We start from the raw sequence: 19066 nt of genomic DNA, 5'->3' as shown, positions 1-19066 counted from the left end.
AACAACCATCGCTTTTTGTTTTGGGTGAGGGCCAGATGGAGGGTTGTGGCGATGTTGTCATCCGTTGAACGGTTTGGACGGTATGCAAACTGCAGTGGGTCTAGTGAGGGGGGCAGCTGGGTCTTAATGTGCCTCATGACGAGCCTCTCGAAGCACTTCATGATGATTGGTGTGAGTGTGACGGGACGGTAGTCGTTGAGGCAGGACACTGAAGACTTCTTTGGCATGGGGATGATGGTGGTGGCCTTGAAGCATGTTGGAACGACGCCGCTGCTCAGAGAGATATTGAAGATGTCATTAAAAACATCTGCTAGCTGGTCTGCAAATCCTCTGAGCACTCTGCCAGGAATGTTGTCTGGTCCAGCAGCCTTCCGTGGGTTGACTCTACGTAGAGTTTTCCTCACATCCGCCGTGGTAGGACATAGCACCTGGTCGTTGGGAGGAGGGTTGGTCTTCCTCGCCACCACGTCATTCTGCACTTCAAACCGAGCGTAGAAGTAGTTCAGCGCATCTGGAAGGGAGGCATCTTTGTCACAGTCAACTGATGTTGTCCGGTAGTTGGTGATAGCCTGGATGCCCTGCCACATGCGCCGCGTGTCACCGCTGTCCTGGAAGTCACTGTGGATTCTCTGGGCGTGTGCGCGCTTTGACTCTCTGATGGCCCGGGACAGTGAAACTTTGTATGACTATTTAATATGACTATTTCTGCATTTGTAATTTCTGTACATGTATACCATCTGTAGTATTAAACATAAAGCATATGTAAATGCACCTTTTCATGGTGTAAATGCCACTTTTGCAGTGTAAAGACACCTTATAGTCTGTGCTTAAGTCTCAGTCTGAACCTGCCTTGAACCTGCATTGATTTATGCATAACTACTACTCTTCTGTCTTCTGTCTAGTGAGAAATTAATGCACTTAAAAAAAATATGATTATTTAGCCTTCAAAACAAGGCAGTACCAAGAGAATTCGAAAAATAACTGAATTATTGAACAGCCCACCGTTCACACTCGCACACAGTCTTTGATTGTGTCACATTAAATGTTAAACAAGTGTCAAAATTTCATGTTTCCAGCTCAAAAACTGGAGATCTGTAACATAAGCTCAACTGCATCCGTGTACTGTCAGTAGATGCTGGTTTGATCAGGATCGGTCTGTTTCCTCTTCATGAGCTGTCGACAGATTGAAAGATTATCTACTGGATGTCGAGTCCAGACAAAGGGGGGGCCATGATTTCTCCAAGTACAACATATTTTTGGATCAAAATCCTTTGTTGTCCTAAATCAACATTCCTACCAACCAATCAGGTTTTATATATAGAGTTAGAGCCGGGGTTAAGGGCTAGATAATATTTAGGATTGGGGTTAGGACCAAGTTTGTTGGTTTTAATTTACAGTACATGTATTCATTTAGCAGGTCATGGCTGCATCTAGGGGAGTGCTGGGGTGGGCTTTGCCCCCACTGAAATTAGCCCTATGACTACACCTGTATTTGGCAATATCATGATCACTGTGCAAGGCACAAAAACAGTTGACATATTATAGTTGCAGTTAAAGTTGCATCATAGTTGAATTTAGTGTTACAGTTGAAGTCAGACATTTACATACACTTAGGTTAAACTCATTAAAACAATTTTTTTAACCACTTCACAGATTTTATATTAGCAACTATAGTTTTGGCAAGTCTACTTTGTGCATGACACAAGTAATTTTTCCAACAAATGTTTACAGACAGATTGTTTCACTTTTAATTGAATATATCAAAATTCTAGTGGGTCAGAACTTAACTGTGCAGCTTTTAGCAAATTAGCTTCTGTTAGTAGGTGTTCTGAATTGTGCACTTGTGGATGTATTTTAAGGCCTACCTTCAAACTCAGTGACTCTGACATCATGCGAAAATCAAAAGAAATCAGCCAAGACCTCAGAAAAAAAAATGTGGACCTCCACAAATCTGGTTCATCCTTGGGAGCAATTTCCAAATGCCTGAAGGTACCACGTTCATCTGTATAAACAATAGCATGCAAGTATAAACACCATGGTACCACGCAGCCATCATACCACTCAGGAAGGAGACTCATTCTGTCTCCTAGAGATGAATGTAGTTTGGTGTGAAAAGTGCATTTCAATGCAAGAACAACAGCAAAGGACCTTGTGAAGATGTTGGGGGAAACAGGTAGACAAGTATCTATATCCACAGTAAAACGAGAACTATATCGATGAGTAAGGAAGAAGCCACTGCTCCAAAACCACCATGAAAATGCCACACTATAGTTTGCAAGTGCACATGGGGGCAAATATCTTATCTTTTGGAGATCTTTGGTCTAATGAAACAAAAATGTTACTGATTGGCCACAGAGCCGGCCCAAGGCATAAGCGAACTAAGTGGCTGCTTAGGGCCCCAGTGGCGACCGGGGGCCCCCAAGAGCACATGAAATGACAGCTTGATTTAATTTATTTTTTGTGTGTGATTATACTGTCAATGGACAATGGTAAATATACAAAAATGCAATATTAAACGCAATATTATGTTTACGGGCTGCAGGATGCAAGCACATTCAGACAGCAAAACAGCAATGTCACAAAAAAGGACATATCATCTAGTGCAGAGAAAAGGAAAAAGAAGAAAACAGATGAAGAGAACAAAAACAGCATGATAAAAGGTAGGTTAAGTAGCTAGGCTATGTTAAGAGCTAACATTAGCTGGCTAGCTAGTTAATATAGCCTATGTAGCATATCTTGTTTTTTAGGAAAGTTTGATTAAACATCCGTAAATAGCCTTGACATCTTAATATATTATAGTACAACATATTAATTAGCAAGTTTTAGATTAAAGTTTTTCTCTTTTGTGTAAAAATAACTTCCCTGTGTATATATTTTTGTAATAAAATAAGCTTCTGTTCCATAAACTTGGTACTGATAACAACTTAACATTATTTATATTAGTCTACCATTTTGGGGTCTTTGCTATTATATCCCAATATCATTATGCCTCAGTTAGCTAGTTAGAGATTAAGAGTTGTTGTTTTAGGTGTACAGATGTCTTGCTGCTGTGTATAATAATTTGTGTTGAGAAAATAACATTCTATTCTGTCAAATATGTACTCTTATGAAACTTCCTTAGGAGCAAAGTTGGTTGTGCCCCACCTGCCCCAAGTGCCAGTGCTACAGCTGATGATGATTTTTCAACAATCCCAGATCATTATTAAACCATATTAAAACCATGCCTTTGTTTTTTGACTGATGGCTAGCTTTTATTATTCTTATTTTCATCTTTCATCAGGTCCATCCTCTGCAGGCGAGGAGCACTTCCCTGCAAGTGCATCTACTGATCCTACTGTTCCTCCTATGTCTGTTTCAACCGCAGCAGATGTGGCAAGTTAATAGCACAGTAGCCTTTGTATTTGCTCAGTTTACTGTAGAATATCCTGAGATTAATATTTCCAATTATAATTATTAATGTAATTTCCTTATAGGTCCTTCTACTTCTGTGGTCATTGGGATCGATGTCACATTCACTCCCTTAGCAACGTCCATCCTACACCATGGATCAGCAGCTCCTCCAGTTGACCCAGCTGAGTGGTCATCTATCCTGTCTGACTCAGAAAGGACTGATCTGGTAAGCAGAGTGCCACTGCCTATATAGGAAAACTTCACATTCCCTGAAAAACCTGATGGCCGAAGCTTCCACTACACTACACCTACAGAAAATTAATTAATGGGGAAAAAATGTAAGTGGAGCTGGCTCACTTATTCAAAAACAAATGATGCAGTCTACAGCTTCTGCTGCAAATTGTTCTCTAGGAAGTCCACAAAACTGGTAACAGAGGGACAACAAGATTGGGTAAATATAGGTGTGCTACTGTTACAATTAAAACCATAGAAGGGTAAAATTGGAATGTTGTGAGCAACACAGCTACAACTAATACAATTGATAAGGGGTGTGTTAGATTTATAGTATGCGAATAATCGAACATTGACAATATTCAATCATATTGGTGGCACCGAGTGGCCCCCAAATCAAATTCTGCTTAGGGCCCCATAAAGGCTTGGGCCGGCCCTGATTGGCCATAATGACCATTGTTATATTTGGAGGAACAATTGTGAGGCATGCAAGTCGAAGAACACCATCCCAACCATTAATCATGGGGGTGGCAGCATCTTGTTGTGGGGTGCTTGGCTAAGGTGTATGTAAACTTCTGACTTCAACTGTATATGGTACCTCTGGTTGCATTGTAGTTTGTTCTTAAGTAAATAAAAGAGAAACTACAAAACTATTCTAACTTATTTTTATAGTCCTCTAATCTCACTAAATTGTCAAACAAAACGTAAGAAAGAAAATAAAACAGGTTTTCAGCGTTGGAAACGCCAATGTCTAAACTATTTTGCCTGCTCTCAAAAAACACCAAAAGTAGAGAGGTTGGCACTCACTCCTAACCTAAGGTGTCTAATACAAATAACAGTCTACATGGTGCAAGGTGTATGTCACCTTTTCCACTCTGGTTAGATGAGCAGCGAGTTATATAAATAACACTGATGAAAAGTCACATAAACAATGAATGGGTAACGAGTGACTTTGTCGGTATACAAAATGAATGTACAGGGTCACAAAGAACCAGAGACAATACACAAAACCAGAAGCTAACAAGCAAAGCTGTCATCAACGAAAAAAGCTCCAAACACATGGATTCAAACAGCCTTTAAAGGGTAGGAAGGGCCATCCATTGGTGGAGAGTGGAGATGATGTCATCAGGGTAATTAAGATTGGCAGCCCAGATAACCAATAACAGCAACCTAATCAGAGTATTTATAAGAGAGGGAAACAGAGAAGAGAACACAAAACAAGAATGCATACACATACATGCATAGGGATGTAACAATATTATACTATATTAATGCTGCAAGATTGATTGAATTAAGATTAAAATCACCACATGGCCTTGAACTTTACTAAACCTTAAAAGGCTGCATTTAAACAATTAGTCTGCATTCATGCTTTAGTCAATGATTCACTTAGAGCTGTGTGAGCAAGTGGCACCCTCTAGCGGTCTGGATGGTATGATCAATTATACCACTATAATACAGAATTTAAAAGGGGTTATGTTCCTTTGGTTAAAACCTTTTATTTTCCATAATGTCGTTGATATTTCTGTGGAATTGCACAACATATGCATAGTACGAATTTGTTATGTTCAATCATATTCAGTGCATACATGTAAAATGTGAGTTATCTTGTTTTGAACACATCAGAAGTGCAAATACTTTTTAAAAGTACTAAGTAGCCGTTTTTCATTTCAGTCATCATATTTAGTTATATTTTCTAAGATCTTGTTTATCTTTTTATATTTTGCTTATCTTTACCATTTTGCCTTGTTGTGTGTTCAACAGATTTAATAAATGTTCAATGGAAATTATTTATTAACAGTAAAAAATGCTCTTTGTTCTCTTTGTACCGTTTTAAAGCATAAAAAGTGAAACAGTAATCTGATGACAAAAGATACTGTAAGTGGCAAAATATTAGTATCTGTATCAGCATTGGTATCGGTATAGGTTTTTTGGGCGGGGTAAATCAGTAGCGGCCCAAAATTTTCATATCAGTGCTTCTCTATACAATGTTGTTATGACTCACTTTAGTGAGAAGGAAAGCGAGTGACTCTCACATCCCTTATGAACCAAGGCTGCCGTGAAAGCTCTTAAACCATCCATCTTACTCACAAATATGTGTGTGTGTGTGTGTGTGTGTGTGTGTGTGTGTGTGTGTGTGTGTGTGTGTGTGTGTGTGTGTGTGTGTGAGAGAGAGAGAGTTCCCCTCCTCTGTAAAAGGCTGCATGAAAGAAGGTAATTAAGGGTAATGTGGGATAATTTTCAACAGCAGCAGGAAAGGGATTAAACAGTGGCACACCTTCAGACAATCCCTCCATCACCCATTACCTCTCTCTTTCTCTCTCTCTCTCTCTCTCTCTAACAATGTTCAAACCAGCCCATCTGGCACCAACAATCATTCGTTAATGTGAACATTAACTGAAGCTCCTCACCCGTATCTGCATGATTTTATGCACTGCACTGCTGCCACACTATTGGCTGATTAGATGATCGCATGGATGATTGTTGGTGCCAGGCAGGCTGGTTTAAGTATTTCTGTAACAAGCGGATCTCCTGGGACTTTCACACACAACAGTCTCTAGAATGTACTCTGAATGGTGCCAAAAACAAAAAAAACATCCAGTGAGAGGCAGTTCTGTAAATGAAAACGCCTTGTTGATGAGAGAGGTCAACAGAGAATGGCCAGACTGGTTCGAACTGACTACGAAGTCTACGGTAACTCAGATAACCGCTCAGTACAATTGTGGTGAGAAGAATAGAATTTTAGAATGCTATTCTGAGATGCGGGTTGGCACTGTTTTGGCAGCACGAGAGGAACCTACACACTATTAGGCAGATGATTTTAATGTTGTGGCTGATTGGTGTATATTGATATAACATTTGTCTTGTTTAATGATATGATGCATTAAGTACTGCTGCAGGTTATATAAAATACTCTCCCCTGCATTATATGCATTTTTAGAGACAAAATTTATTTTCCTTGTCAAACTAGAATGCTATCTTAGTTTTATCGGCAGTGTCATTTGTAATCAGCATTTCAAACGCGTGAAACAGTGAAACAGATCGCAAAGTCTAGGGACATGCCGCCCACAGTGTGAACAGGGCTTAATGCCATAATTTAAAATGTGTAATAAATGTACTGTATTTGCATTATAAAACAAAACATTAACAAACAAATATCTAACAAAGAACTATACTTTTACAGACATTAAAATCACCATGTTGCAGATCTAGACCTGTGGTGCTGGGAGGGAGGAGGGTTTCATAGAAAATAAATACTTGACTCAAAACTGACCAAATTATATGTTGGACAAAGATAGAGAACTCAAGTTGATTGGCTAATAGATTAAATTCTAAGGACTTATCTGCAAAGTTATATGACAAAATCTAATAAAATATTTATTTTAATAAACAGTAGATATATTGTTTTAAATCACAACAAAGTATTGTGACACTTTTTGGTTGTCAAACATCAGGGAATATTTCCATAGTAAATTTCCTGAGCTACACCTATTAAATCTGAAGGCGCAAAATGTTTTTGTTTAGGCGCTAATGCCTAATACCAATCATTTTTTACTAATAAAAAAAAATGTGTCAATTGAAATTTCATGAATACGACAATTTACTTAAGAACGACTTTATGAATGCTTTACACAAAAATTATTCTGCTTGTGTTTCATGAATGAGGCCCATTGATTATAAATACAATCAAATCAAATGATTACATTCCATGTTCCAATATTCATGGATTCATTAAGGATTTGTAAACATTTAATGTATCTAAAATTGTCCATATGTAAAATGCTTTGTTTTAGATGCTGTGTATATGTCAATACTGTATGTTTCATAGTCTATGCAAACGTAAGCAAATGTACTTGTGCTAGAACCACACTTTATTTCATACAGCTACAAATACTCATGAGATTACATTAATATGCACATGTGATGGAAGCCCACTTTAAGTATGGAAATGCACAAATGCTAATGAAATCAAGTATATAGTCGGGACTGTTCACTCTGTTTACATTTCCTCTCTCGCTTAATATCTGTTTGACATAGAATTAAAGGATGCACTTGAACTGTTTGGTAGGTTGTCATGGTTAGGTGTTTTGGTACAATTATTCATACTAAATAGCTAAAATATTTTTATTGTGTCCTCCATTAGCAACAGACTGATGTTAATATTCCGTAAATTGACAACATTTTAAAACCATTACAAGGAGAGCTTTTCGTTTTGTTTATTGTCTGTCTGTGTCTATAGTACATAAAATACACATTTTTAACTCGAGAACCAGCGCAAACATTTGCTCGTTTCCTGCGAGCGGTGCTCCAGGGCTTGTGCTTTTTTACTGTGATGTGCTTAACAGGTTTTGGGGGGGGGGGTTAATAAAGCTTTAATGATCATGAATTAGTCCTTAATAATCATAATGTCTCACGTTTATTATCGGCTTTAGTGCAATGAGATGCAGGAGTGATTATGTCAGTATGGTGCATTCAACTGACATGCACACACACACACACACACACATTCCACAAGCACACTACCTTCAACAAATCTGTGCATGTAAAATATGTTTGTATGTGTGTTTACAGTATGTGTTCATGTTCATGTGTGTGTGTGTGTGTGTGTGTGTGTGCATGTGCGTTGGTTTGTATGCAGTGACATCAGTTTTATCCTTGCAGGTTAGGACAGGGAATAACAAAGGATAGGGTTGGGACTGCAATTTATGACAAAAACATGTGAGCATGTCTGTGTACAAGAGAGAGACTGAGGCATTTGTAGTGCTGAAAGAGCAATAGTGCCATCTAGCTCAAAATGAACTAGAGAGAGAGAGAGAGAGTGGATAATACATACTTGCCTTCTTCTACTGCATTGCTCTTTGCAATTGAATGGAACAGAATGCATGTGTCTCAAAATGCGTTTTTCAAATTTGATCTACATTAAACTCGACACGTTATCTAAAACTAATGGTACGGCACACGTCTAATCAGCATTGTACACACCATGGAACCCAAGTGTCTGATGTCCAACTTAAAACATTATTTATCATCATAATGCCATAACTATGGAGGGCCAAATTACTAAAAATTAAATAAATGAAATATTTCAACAAATCAATAAATAAAACATAAAATCACCCCAAAAAAATGGCTTGGTTTGTTTTATTTCTTTACCATTTAATATAACACTATTATTGACCAAATTCTGTCTACGCTTTTCCATCGCATCACACTAGATTTCAGCATCTCTAATCCAAACGCGACTTAAGATCCCTGTATCTGTTGTGTTGCGTCCAGCTGTCTTTGACCACAAGAGCGCCTCATTTATGGAAGGCTGTGCTGCCTGTTGTCATTGGTTTGACGAGGCATGTTGAACTGACTTCCCCCTACTGCCACTGATTCACAAAAACATCAAGGTTATACATTGAACTTGAATTGTTCCGTTTTTGCTCTAATTTCTAAGTACGGAACAGAAGAAAGATTATATGCGTTAACCTTTTTAAAATAGTTTTAATATCAAATTAACCACACTAAATTAACAGGTGAAATCGACAGCCCTAGTTTTTTCACAGCACAACTATGGCTTAGATTGATAGAAAAATATTTCTTATTAATCGTTGCAGATGAAGTTGCCAACAAAATTTTGACAATCACTTTAATTTAACCCAAATTGTTAATGTAAGGGAAATGTTGGCTGAAATAAAATCTGTAAATGACAGTAACGTGCGATTAGTTGTGTGGCCCATTCGTAACAGTATTGAGCAGTATGTTCGACTGAAAAATGCACAACATGATGCTAATTCTGTAAGAGAAGGTCATTATGGAAGAGGACGTCCTACTTTGAAAGGTGACACCCACTGTTATTGAGTCAACATGATTGCATGGGAAGTCGACATGTTTCTACAGAATGTTCCAGTACCCTGACTCTCACCAGCTTATGCAGAGTGACTGACAAGTGACATATCCCATCAGACATTTTTGCAGCCTTCCAATTGGAGGTAGTGAAGGGAAACAATATTTTTGAGAAATTTCAGTCAGGTTTTAGAGGAAACCATATTACAAAAACTGTGTTTCTTAGGGTGGACAATGACTTATTGATTGTAGAGAATGCTGGAGAGTGCTCCATTTAAGTGTTGCTAGATTTAACTGCAGAGCTTGATAGAGTTTATCGCTTAGTTTGGATTGATAGACTGAAGAGATGGGTGGAAATATCTGGGGTGGCTCTAAATTGGATTGTTTCTTGTTCAATAAAAAAATGTAAGTGTCTGTTTGAAATGAGATGTCCTTTTCTTCAAAAATAATTTGTGGTGTTCCGCAAGGATCCCTTTTAGGACCAATATTGTTTTCATTGTTATACAGTATATGTTACCGCTTGGTTCTGTGATTCGAAAATACTTCATACATTTTCATTCCTGTGCAGATGACCTGCAGTTGTATTTGTCGTTGAATCCTAATGATCTGACATGTCTTGAGTTTTAGGGATACAGAGAAACTTATGCACGCTTTTATTTAATCTCACCTTGATTATTGTAATACCCTGTATTCAGCTTTACATTTATGCACTCTAGCATGGCTACAATCAATACAAAATAAAGCAGCCAAACATTTGACACAAATTTTGATTTCAAATCATATTACTCCAGTTTTAGCTTCTTTGCATTGGTTAGCAAATCATTTTAGGGTTGATTTAAGAAATGAAATTCAATTGCTCATATTGAAACCAGGATGTAATCACGTTCACTATTTTGAAGGCAAACATGATTAGGAGATTGCATTTTGTTTGTAGGATTGCGTTTCTAATCCACTTAAAGTTTTATAGCTCACCTTCGCATTGCACCCAGAAACTGGAGCTCATATGTGGACATACATCACATCAATTTAGTCTCCTGAGTAGTCATTGATCAAAACTGCAGAACCTTGTGATTGGAATAGTCCTTGACCAGTGGCTGGAGGATAGGGGCCTGTCTGCAGCTAATTGCCAACTTCCTGTTCAACGGTCCGGAGTCCGAACGTCCAGTTGGAACCTTTCAACCAGGGAAACATCTTCAATGCCACCAGCCACGCAGCAGAACAGCTCACTCAGATTCTAGGGGTCTGTCTTCTACATCAGCAGCTTTGTTCTTCATCTGCTCTCATCTTTCTGGGGCTGAAAGCATTTCAGTTTGGAGTTGGTGTTGGTGGTATGGTTCTGTTTTGGGCGTGAACCGAAACCAAAACAAAGCAGCAAATCAAACCCTCCATGGGAAACAGAACAAATCCAGCAGAATTACATTACATCATATTACAAATTGTTTCATTGATATAATTGCACATTAAATGGACACTTCAAATATTTAACAAGAAGTTTATCAAAAGCAACAGTACATTGAAGATAGACATCAAATATATTGCCAGTTATTGTCGTTTCAACTTGTATTATATAGAACAGCATGCTAATAAACCACCAAAACTAAAGTTTCCTGTATGTTTGATTCTCAGCCAAGACTTCAGTCTAGACGTCAATGGGTCAATCTATTGGTCAATAATTTGCTTTATTTGATTTGCTGTACACATTTGCAGGTTAGAGTTCACCAAACCTGACCTTTTGTCTGCAGAAAATTCTACAGATATGCTTGTGAACCCATTGAATACTTACATTACACTTACAGCTCCTGTCTGCTTGATTGGGGGAAAACTGAGAATTCCAAACCTGTTTGTCAAGCTTAGGTTTCAATAGCATTCATCAAATCAATGGTATTAAAACATTTGCTGCTTTAAAGCTTAAAAACTGTACTGTTCAGGTTGGTCAAGCTAATGCACATAGCATTATAGTGTACGAATTGTCATTAAGAGCAGCCGATGCTTTTGCCAATTTTTGCGATTGGCTCATTTAACTGAAAAGCAGGACTTTGATGCCTAAAGCCACCATATAGTGCCTGGTTGATATTGCAGAGAGATTAATGTGTTTTTCTCTTAGAGTTCTTCCTCTGATGCGAAGCACTTTTAGAACACTGTCAGAAAAAAGACCCTTACTACAGCACTCAGTCAGTACAAAGTTTTTCTGAAAGTTTGTGCTGGCAAGATGTTTCAAACCACAGCAGTGAACTCAAAAACTGTTCTTTCTTGGGATTTGCTAGAAGTATTTTTTGCGCTTTATGTCTTTCAGCCTGTATTTGAAATCTTAAGGCTGAAACATACTCTATGGCAAGTACGTGAACGCAGATGGAGAGCTTAGACTTTATATGACGCAAAGTTGACTGTATATCTTGCTGTTGCTAGTTCTAAAATCGCAGTTGCAAGAGGGTCAATTGTGAGAGATAGTCAGAATTACCTTTTTTATTTTTTATTCCCTGGCTTCCATACACAATATCACACTCAAATTTGCAACTTTATTTCATGCAATCTTGCAACTGCGTGAAATAAGCTTGCATAATAATGTCACAATTGCGAGAAATAGTCTCAATTGTGAGATAAAGTTCGAATTACCTCTTTTTTTATATAAATATTCCATGGCGGGATCTAGCTTCGATATGCAATATCACAATATACTGCTTTTATTTCTTGCCATTTTGACTTTATTTCTCACAACTGCAAGATGTATAATTAAAATTTACTTTTAGTAATTTAGCAGATGCTTTTATCCGAAGTGATTTACTGTTGAGGATCAATTTGTCATACAAAAGTCAAAAATATCTGCAGTATCGCACTGCCAAGTTCCCCTAGTGGCTGGAGTAGTATAGATGCTAGTGCGGAAGAAAGAAACAGATGTTTCTTGCTGTTGCGACTTTCTCACAATTTTGTGACAGTCACAATTGCGAGAAATAGAGTCTTAGTTGTGAGATATATTTTTTTATTATTATTATTATTCTGTTCCAGGATCCAGCTTCCATACACTATCAACACATACCAACTTTATTTCTTTATTTCACAATTTCTAGAAATAGTTGCAACTGCAAGTTTACATCATGCAATTGTGTGATATAGAGTCGTAACTGCAGAAAAAAGTCATGAAATAGTCACAATCGCAAATCTGTATCACACAATAGCAATTATATATTATATGATAATTGTGTAATTATGAGAAAAAAACGTTGCAATTTTGAGAACTAAAGGCTCAATTGTGAGAGTCAAGATGCCTTGCTCCCCGTCTGCCTGCGGGTCATCCCCGCCTTCCTCGACCTAGGAGGAAACGGGGGCAAAAACTAAAACAAAACAAAATAGGCGAGGGATAAAGGCTAACACGGAGTGACAGAGAGAGAGAGGGAAAAAAACTCACTCACCAGTTCTCTGATGCACCGTAACGTGGTCCCCGATCACTCCTCCACTCTCTCAGGCAGAAGGCAGCCTCTCCTTCCCGGGCGGACGGTAGTCAGATCGACCCTCAGGGGACAGAACGCCCCTCCACATTCTCGGCGACCCGTGGGGACACTCCTCCGCCCCTGTCAGTGGCCCTACCACTCTAGGCGGTCAGAGATTTGCTTCCCTCCCCTCGCAGACGGTGGTCCTCTCCACCTCTCCGCGTTTCTGGGGGACTGCAGGGCACTCCTCCGCCCCTGGCAGCGGCTTGTTCGCTCCAGACGGTCAAGGAGTCCAGTCCCCACTCGTCTCATGGACGGCAGTCTTCTTTCAACCCCTCCGCGTTTCTGGGGATGGCAGGGCACTCCTCTACCCCTAGCAGCGGCTACTTTGCTCCACGCGGTCAAGGAGTCCAGTCCCCACTCGCCTCACGGACGGCAGCCATTCTTCGCGTCCAGGTGGTCGGGCTGCTCCATCCCCCGGCGGATGGCTGCGGCACTCCTCTGGGTGGACGGCAGTGTCGAGGACACCGCGACAGGCATCCCTCCTCCTTCCCAGGTTTCGGCTCCAGTGTAAAGAGGGATAAGGGAAAGGAGGAGGCGAGAACTGGCTTGAACATATAAATAATAGTTTTAATAATAAACTTAACCAAAAACACACAAACATAAACACACAGAGCAGTGGCCTGTCAATTGCTCTCTCTCTCTCTCTCGAACCATCATCACCAGCTGCATTCATCCCTCGCGCGCCCCCATCAGGCTGATTGGGGACAGAGTGTTTCAGCTCATAATAATACCCCCATGGATCATTTATTATACCATGTTATAAATTTGTGTGTGTCTCTTCAAATGCAAATGATCTGCTGCTCCCCACCCCTTTTCCAGAAGAGTGCTGTGCCTTTACAACTGGTGCTTCAAATACTACAGCAACAACAAATCAGAACCAATATGACTGACACAGTAAATTCAGCCATATATGTATGAAAATGTATATATGTATATCTGGTCTCCGTGAATACAATCAGAGACAATGATAACTTTAACAAGCACAGTCGGAAAGGCGATTTGCAAACATTAACAAAATATAAAGTGCAATACTTACATCTTCAGGATATAAAGCTGGAACACAAACAGTTGGTGCTAATCCATGCTTGAGAATCCAATTTTTTGAAAATCCTGCTTTATATTGACACTCATTCACAAAGCAGTCCGGTGTAAAATGTACACAGATTTTTGTATGTTTTGTGGCACATTTCCTTCAAAAACAAAACTTGTCCACTGTGTATTCAGTAGCTCTGATGACGGGAGTACATCCATATGGTTCACTTTTACAGCCAACAACAGAACACTTATGACGGTTACGAAGCTGAGACATTATTCTTCTCACTGTATCTGCTCAAGTGCTGAAAAAAATGGCAGACTGTGTGTAGACTCAGACTCACTCAGGAGAGGATCTATGATAATAGGGTGGAGTCCATCACCAGTCGTGGGTGAGGACTGCTCTAACGTGAAACGCAAACCAATCACTTTGAGACACTGTTTTTGATTAATAGAAATATAAGAAAGAGGAGTGGGAGAACCTTTAAAATTTAAATTTTTGCATCATAGATCCCCTTTAAAACTGCATTGGCATCATTGGATGCATTGGGTTTCTTTCAGGTCCTGGTATCCGTAAGCCCGTGATAACCTGTTTAATGACCGGGAGGGGTTTGTATTTCTGCAGGATATGCTGGATTGTGGAACCATTCGGGTCCAGACTGGAATCAGCCAGCCGCTCTTGAGTTTATGCACAACAGATGCCGTACCCATGTTACGTTGATGGTGCGTAAGCACCCAGAACATTCTCTGTCAGTTTGTTTGAGTGTGTTTGATTACCTGAAACGTTTGGTTACGTATGTATCCTCCGTTCCCCGAGGGAGGGAACGACACATTGTGTCGGAGAAGCGACACTAGGGGTCTCTCTTGAGCGCCGATATCCACCTTTGATCTATGAAAAAAGGCCAATGAGAGTTGGCAGCCGGTATTTGAATGTCCCGCCCCCGGACATACGGGTATTTAAGCGGCACAAATACAGGAGTTCATTCAGGATTTTTCTGAGGAGCCGGAAATGGTCCGGCCACAACAGTGGCTCAGTTCAGCGACATGGCGGAGGAAAGACACAACTTGTCGTTCCCTCCCTCGGGGAACGGAGGTTACATACATAACCAAACGTTCCCCTTCTGTCGCTCTCTCCAAGTTGTGTCGGAGAAGCGACACTAGGGGACCCATTCCAATGTTGCCATGCGCTGAACCGTGTACGTGAACCGCCGATACAGAGGTGGGCAGGGATTTCATCCAGTGCCGCGCATCGTCTGTACCTAGCTGCACGTACCCTTCCCCAATGCCCCATAAGAACATCGGAATCCTTCTAGTTACCCTGGGAGGGGAACAAGGCGATGTTTGCCAACATGGGAACATCTTTTCTCTCTATGTTTCTCGCATAGAGCAATCACGGCCGGGGCCCTTACACGCATATAGGGAAGGGGGTCTTACCCAGACCCTGCGGAGACCACACCTGCCCTTTATCTTGGGGAGGAAAAGTGGTAGACACGTCACACAGCCGTCTTAGGGCTCGTGTGGAAAGTATGGTGCGGTGGTAAATCCAGCCTCGAAAGGGGGGAGTTGCTACAGCACGGCGACTGGGGCAGCTGTAACTGCCTAAGGGAGACACGGGGGTCCGCTCGTAAGGGGACAGAACCGTTGAATTTACACACAGGGGGAGTCCGAGCAGGAGGCCTTACCTGCGGAGCACCTATACCAGTACAGGGTAGCCATCAGGGTAACCACAGTGGCTTGGGTCGGCGAGTTCCTCCGCTGAACCGCGGACCCGGAGGGCTGGGGTGGAATCGACCAGGGTCCCGACTCGGAGTGGGGCGCCCTGGGAAGAAGGCAAACTAATTTACCTTGACGTCAGGAAAAGGGCGCTGGGCACAAGCGATCCACCCGGCCAGTCGGTGTACGTGTTACCGAGTTCTACGGGCTCGGACCTGACAAAACACGAGACGCAACCGACTCAACGTGGAGGTTGTAAAACCTCGCGAAGGTGTTGGGTGTTGCCCAACCCGCGGCTCTACAGATGTCTGCTAGGGAGGTGCCCTTGGCCAGTGCCCACGAGGACGCAACACCCCTTGTTGAGTGAGCTCGGACCCGCAAGGGTAGGGGCACGGCCTGGGTGCGATAAGCCAGTGTGATGGCGTCGACAACCCAGTGGGCGAGCCTCTGTTTGGAGACAGCATTCCCTTTCTGCCGTCCCCCAAAGCAGACAAAGAGCTGCTCAGAGCGTCTGGTGTTCTGTGTGCGGTCCAGGTAAATGCGCAGGGCGCTCACTGGACATAGCAACAAAAGGGCTGGGTCTGCCTCCTCCCGGGGCAGCGCTTGCAGGTTTACTACCTGATCTCGGAAGGGTGTGGTAGGAACCTTGGGCACATAGCCCGGTCGCGGTCTTAGGATCACAGACGTATCCGCCAGACCGAACTCCAGGCAAGTGTCGCTGACAGAGAACGCTTGCAGGTCCCCGACCCTCTTGATAGAGGCGAGCGCGATCAGCAGGGCTGTCTTAAGAGAGAGGGCCCTGAGTCCAGTTGATTAAAGCGGCTCGAAGGGAGGTCTCTGGAGTCCTGCCAAGACTACTGAGAGATCCCAGGAGGGAACTAGGCCTGGCCGGCAGGGATTCAACCTCCGGGCGCCTCTCAGGAACCTGAGGATCAGGTCTGCTTACCCAAAGACTTGCCGTCTACAGGATCGTGGTGGGCGGCAATGGCGGCAACATACACCTTGAGGGTGGACGGGGACAGCCTCCTGTCCAGCCTCTCCTGTAGGAACAGGAGCACTGACTTGATCGCGCATCTCTGCAGGTCTTCAGTTCGGGAAGAACACCAATCTGCGAACAAGCGCCACTTTAGGGCATAAAGGTGCCTGGTAGAGGGGGCTCTGGCTTGGTTGATTGTATTCACAACGGTCGCCGGTAAGCCGGCTAGCTCTTCCGCATCCCGTCCAGGGACCAGATGTGGAGGTTCCAGAGGTCTGGGCGCGGGTGCCAGAGCGTGCCCCGTCCCTGAGGGAGGAGGTTCTTTCTCAGGGGAATTCGCCAGGGAGGAGCTGTCGCGAGAAGTCTGAGTTCCGAGAACCAAGTCCGAGTGGGCCAGTAGGGGGCCACTAACGTGACTTGCTCCTCGTCCTCCCTGACCTTGCACAGCACCGGTGCAAGAAGGCTCACTGGGGGAAATGCATACTTGTGCAGCCCCGAGGGCCAGCTGTGTGCCAGTGCGTCTGTCCCAAGGGGAGCCTCTGTTAGGGCGTACCAGAGCGGGCAGTGGGAGGTTTCCTGGGAGGCAAACAGGTCTACCTGGGCCTTGCCAAACCGTTCCCAAATCAGCTGGACCGACTGGGGTGAAGCCTCCACTCCCCGCCGGGCAGGCGTTGTCGTGATAGCGCGTCCGCTACGACGTTGAGCTTGCCGGGGATGTGAGTGGCACGCAGCGACTTGAGTTGTGCAGGAGCGTACGCCGCCTTGGCTATTTATGTACGCCACCACCGTGGTGCTGTCCAATCTCACGAGGACATGTTTGTCCCGAACTAACGGGAGGAACTTCCTGAGAGCAAGAAGGACGGTCAGCAACTCCAGGCAATTGATGTGCCAACGCAGCGGGGCCCCTTTCCAACGGCCTGCTGGTGCGTGCCCGCTGCACACGGCACCCCACCCGGACAGGGAGGCGTCGGTTGTGACCAGAACGCGTCGGGACACCTGCTGCAGGGGCACTCCTGCCCGTAAAAAGCAGAGGTCTGTCCAGGGTCGGAGTGTTTTGAGGCAGGCGGGGATGATCCTTACCCGATGCGTGCTGTGGTGCCATGCTTGTCTCGGGACTCGAGTCTGGAGCCAGTGCTGGAGTGGTCTCATATGCATCAACCCCAGCGGCGCGACCGCCGCGGAGGACGCCATATTCCCCAGGAGCCTCTGGAAAAGTTTTAGAGGGACCACTGTGCCTGGCTTGAAGGAAGCGAGGCAGTCCAGCACCGACTGAGCACGCTCGCTCGTGAGGCGTGCTGTCATTGAGACTGAGTCTAACTCCAACCCGAGAAAGAGATGCTCTGAACCGGAGTGAGCTTGCTCTTTTCCCAGTTGACCTGAAGCCCCAAGCGGCTGAGGTGCCGGAGCACCTGGTCTCTGTGTGTGCATAGTAACTCTCGAGAGTGTGCTAGGATGAGCCAGTCATCGAGGTAGTTGAAAATGCAGATGCCGGCTACTCGTAGCGGGGCAAGGGCCGCCTCTGCGACCTTCGTGAAGACGCGAGGGGACAGAGACAGGCCGAAGGGGAGGACTTTGTACTGAAACGCCTGGCCGTCGAACGCGAACCTTAAGAAGGGTCGGTGTCGTGGCAGACGTGGAAGTACGCGTCCTTCAGGTCTACCGCTGCGAACCAATCTAGATGCTGAACACCAGCCAGAATATTTCTCTGCATGAGCATTTTGAACGGGAGTTTTAACAAGGCCCGATTGAAAACTCGCAGGACCAGGATTGGTCGTAAGCCGCCGCCTTTCTTGGGTACAATGAAGTAAGGGCTGTAGAAACCCTTCCTCATTTCGGTTGGAGGGATGGGCTCCACCATGCCCTTGGCTAAGAAGGTCGCGATTTCCGTGCGCAGGGAACTGGCATGCTCGCCATGTACTGCGGAAAAGCGGACGCCCCTGAAGGGGGGCGGGAGCCAGGCAAACTGAATTGCGTAACCGAGTTGAATGGTCCGGTGCAGCCAGCGTGATGCGTTGGGAAGCGAAAGCCACGCTTCCCAGCTCTGCGCTAGGGGCACCAAAGGGATGAGTATTTTGGACGTACCCGGCGGGGCCTCGCAGCGGGGCGGAACAGGTAGTGCAGCGTCGGGCGGCTTCGTTGCGGCCTGAGGCTGAGGTGCTGAGAATAGACTCAAAGCACTTATCTTGCTCCACGCACCCGGCAGGGGGCAGGTTCGTGACTGAGGAGGAGGTCTGATGCTGGCGTCCTCTGGACTCGTCTGAACTGGCCAGCCGGGGGACAGTCGTTGGCAGGCGGAAGGCGGGATCGCCGCGTCCGGTGTACCGGGACTGTCGTAATCTGAAAGCAGATTGCCGTGAGAACGGCATTTGCGGGCCAGGTGACCCAGAGGCAAAGGAAATAGCTC

General features: G+C 43.6%; 1 pseudogene; it reads left to right on the top strand.

The window, feature by feature from the left end:
* Nucleotides 1–19066, top strand: part of LOC127625960 (phospholipid-transporting ATPase ABCA1-like) — a 99401-nt pseudogene that overhangs the window by 28783 nt on the left and 51552 nt on the right.

Source organism: Xyrauchen texanus, chromosome 1, assembly GCF_025860055.1.
Source record: "Xyrauchen texanus isolate HMW12.3.18 chromosome 1, RBS_HiC_50CHRs, whole genome shotgun sequence".
Taxonomy (NCBI): Eukaryota; Metazoa; Chordata; class Actinopteri; order Cypriniformes; family Catostomidae; genus Xyrauchen; species Xyrauchen texanus.
This window is presented reverse-complemented; position numbering and strand designations above follow the sequence as displayed.